Here is a 4495-nt window from a genome sequence, read left to right on the forward strand (position 1 = left end):
TCTCTCCTTTTAATTCTCTGTCTCACTCTTTCTCCCTCGTTCCAGCTTTTGCCAGAAGAGCCAGCTTCGCGTTCTCCGCAACGCTCTCGTTTCCCTCGTTCCGAACTCCCATCCTCCCATCGTCATCGTCGTCGTCGTCGTCTTCCATCCTTTTCTAGCCATTACTTCAGTTCCTCGTTCAGTTCCTCCGCTTGAGCTTCCTGTGGCAGCGGCGACCGTTACGGCCCCATATATTTCCGCAGCCGGCGTTGGAGTCACGTCTGCGAATGTAAAGGTGCCTCCGTCGTGCTCCCTCTCTCTCTCTCTCTCTCTCTCTCTCTCTCTCTCTCTCTCTCTCTCTCTCTCTCTCTCTCTTCATCTCTCTCTCACTTGCTCTCTCTCGCCTACGCCGTGGAAACATTCGATTTTTACGATACGAAACGAGCGAGCTCTCCGGCCCACCGATGTTCGTCGTTCGTTCCCCGCATCAACATCCAGTTTTGCGCTTCCATCGCTGAAACACTTCTTTCAGTTTTCAGTTTCTTTTCTTTGTCGTTTTTTCAATCTCTCTACTTCTAGAAACAAATAAATGAGAAAATTTTCACATACTTACATACATACTGATAATCGGTTTAGAAGATATCACTTTGAGAATGTGACACTTAACTAATTGATGATCATTAGAACACTGCATAATGAATATACAATAAGTAAGAATATTAAAGCCTATAATGGTTAATGGATCTTTAATGCTTTAAATAATTCAATGTGAATTATATATATATATATATATATACGTACATGCATATTTGTAGTCTTTCGAATTGCGCGCCAAATTGATTTTCCAGACTTACAAACGCAACTAAACTACTGCAATAATCACAAATTAAATTAAATTGACAAGCAAATTTTAATAATTTTGATTTTCAATCCGGTATCATATTAGAAAGATGTTAATGTGCTGAAAAATTATAAATAAATTTATTGCGAAAAATATTACCTCGAACTAGAAGATCTCTTGTATTCCGTCCTAAGCCTTTAGACTATCGAAGCATAATGATTTTATGTTTTAATTAGAAAGTTTTTCTATGTTAGTTTTCATTTTACTTTCGCACGAACCGATCGTCGATCACAATCGTATTTGAATGAAAAGTTAAATATTCGTTGAATTCACGTTTTTGAACGTTCATTAACAATTTGCAATTTTTTATAAAAATTTAGTCATAAAAATTATATAAAATTGTAGATTTTTAACATAAATATAACTATATATACGAATTAACATCTTTCATTGGAAAACTGTAGTTAATCTTAGTATAGTCAGTAATCATGCTTACGTAAAAAATATTCCAATTTACCCTCGGTATTCGCCAGTTGGAGGGTCGCGAAAACAGCTTCGAGCTGGCACACCGGGGTGACTAATCCACTGAGTGTTAATTAAAATAAAGGCATGGTCGCCACTATGCGGGTAAGTAGAAATTAGCGTGGGGGTATGCGTGGGGTAGCGACAGCAGGACAAGGGGACGCAGAGTAGTGGAGAGGATGGTGCAGATAGGCCAGATGTCCACCCTTTTGTGACACATCGCTGTTGCGTTTTTGAACCGAGCCGGCTCGCGCGTTTTGGATAACACGACTAGCTAACTATGGACACACGCTTAATTGCTTTAATTAAAATTCACGTTACGCGTCTCGACATCACTAACGGCGAACATCGCCAACGTGTGCGTGTAAGCTTACTCTAGTTGGCATATGCCCGTGCAACAAAACGGTCAGAATTTCTTCCGGAAAGAATACACAGCGTTCTTAACAAATCTTCAGAAAAATTTGTATATATTTATCGCGTAAGCTTTACTTTCTCTAAGCTAAATAAAGAGAAATTGCGATTTTTGCTAAGCCTGTTAATTTTTTAAATAAAGAACACGAGTTTTATTATGCTATTCTAGATCATTTTTATATAAAATGGATACTAATTGTAAGTACTCTGAAAAAAATTTTAAGGGGATTTCTTATAAAAATTTAGGACAAAATGTTCATATGGCCATATGTTCGAAATTCTTAGTTTTAAAGACATAGGTGTCAAAGACAAAAGTATCAAAAAAAGATTGAAGGAAAAATTTCGTTTTTTTCCAAAAATTTCGAAAACTACACGAATTATTTTGATGAAATTAAACGTACAATGTTTTAACAAAATAACCTGAGTGATTTTCGAAATTTCTTTTTTCAACTTTAACACTGTATTTTTTAAAGTAAGCCGTTTTTGAGGTATGGTGATTATATGACATTTTCGATTTGAATTTTTGTTTGAGAAATCGTTCCTTAAAATTTTGTACAGTATTATTAGTATTCATTTTACAGTACTTATTAGTATTCATTCAGCCTCATAATAATTGTACATGAAAAGATTGATTTTACTGGAATACTTATAAATTTAATTAGATTTGAAATAATTTTGTTTATCATCAAAGTAATTTTGTAGAACGCTTGAACTAGCTAGAATATTAAAACTTTTTGCAGCATTGACATTAATGACCTTAAGTTCTATATAATTTTTTTAATAATTCAACAAAATTATTTTTTAGATCTGTATCTTTAGCTAAATTTTTAGATGCTACATTAAAACTGTTCTTTCCATGTAAATATAATTTACGTATTATATTGTTTATACGATATAAATGTGAGTTATCAAAAAGATTGTGGATTTATATCTGCAATTTCGTATATTGCACATATAATTGGGAAAAAAAAATATATATATACATACAGGAGTCTTTAAAAAGTCTGGAAACGTTAAAATATCTCGAAAACGATCAACTCTAGTGGAAAATATATAAAAGCATATTTTATTAAAGTATTTTGAAAATCTCTTGAAATAAGCTATATAATAAAAAGAGGAGTGTCTTGTTTAAAAAATTCAACTTGATCTTCATATGACTTTGCAGGCTCCACCCAAAATCAATCTTTTGATCAGTTAGATAGTTTTTTTGAAGTCCTACAACTTCGTTCTTATATATTTTTCGCTGTTGATCGTTTTCGAAATATTTTAACATTTTTCCAGACTTTTTGAAGAAATATGTATATGTAATAAATATCCTATATGTAGTATACATGTGTAGTTTTCATAATCATTGATTCAAATATCCGTTGCTTACAATTCGACTCGCTGCAATATCATTCTGATATATCTTGTTTAGAGAACTGATCCATCTCTTTCTAAAATTTTCATAATACGTTGTGTCGAACAATTTTCTTTAAAATTCCGAAAGCGGACAAGCGAGAATCTAAGTCTCGCATGAAACTTCGTAACTTCTCCTTGAGCGACGCGTACACGTGTCGGCGATTCGTTATATCGTATCCCAAAAATTTCGCTGCGAAGTCGAAAACGTAAAATTTTTTCCCCGGTTTTTTTTTCTCAACCACTAGAATCGGCGGGAGAAGGTGGGTTAAATTCGAGGGTTTTTCGTGGCTCCGCGGTACCTCAGTTTGATAGCCGGGGTCGGACGGTAGCCACAAGTGTCCGCCCGAGCGCCCTCTCTCATTAATTCTCCACCCTTGTTACTTGTTAAGGTAGAGCTGCCGGTTCTCTCACCCTTGCCCTCTGGCCTCCGCCATACTCGCCCCCGTCCTTGGCTCTGCGACTCGCTTTTCCTCCTCTGCCGCCGCCGCCCAGAACTGCCGTAGTAGGGTGGAAATGCTCTCTCGAGTGAGGGGGTTCGTGTGAGAGTCGACGCGAGTGAGGGAGCGCGCTATCCAGAGGGAGATAAAACAGGGAACGGAGGACGGGCAGCCTTGAAGGGGAGAAAAGGCGAGATGACGCGGTAGAGATCGCGCGAGGGAAAAGGGGTGGATATGGGCGAGAAATACAAGAAGGAAAAGGCACACGAGAGAGAGAAAAACAAAGACGGATCATGAAGGGTAGATAGATAGGGTGAAGAGAGCGAGACGGAGAGGGGGCAATCGGCGGGCGCCGACGAGTGCAGATGTATTATGTACACCCGTTAAGTGGCCGATGCAAATCGAACGTCACCGCCGGACGGTGGGCGTGCACGTGACTGTAAACGAGCCGATTAGCACATCGTTTCTCTTATTCAACGCCTTTTCCAAACGGGCGCCGTCGCGACATCGAATGCGAATCGATTTCGATTTTCGAGGAAGAGAAGATTCCGAACATTAGACTTTTTTTTTGTATGTTAAGCTAATATCATTTTCTCATACAGAGCCACGACAATCGTTAACTAAAAAAAAGCACGAAGAAAAATTTAATACGATTACAATTTTAATATATAATTCCATTAAATAAATAATGCTTCCAATTAATAAAATAAAAGTCTAAAAAAAACTCTTTTATTTATTTAAGTATCAATCTTTTATTTAAGTATCAATGAACATTATATATTTCCGAATGCTATTAATTTTGCGTGGAAAATCAAAGTCTAGTCTAGTCATTGACATGTGAGATATAATCATTTCCTGAATTATTAACCGACTTTAAATAACTTTTTGACACATTGCTTTATCT

This window comes from Atta colombica, unplaced genomic scaffold (genome assembly GCF_001594045.1).
Source record: "Atta colombica isolate Treedump-2 unplaced genomic scaffold, Acol1.0 scaffold12, whole genome shotgun sequence".
Taxonomy (NCBI): domain Eukaryota; kingdom Metazoa; phylum Arthropoda; class Insecta; order Hymenoptera; family Formicidae; genus Atta; species Atta colombica.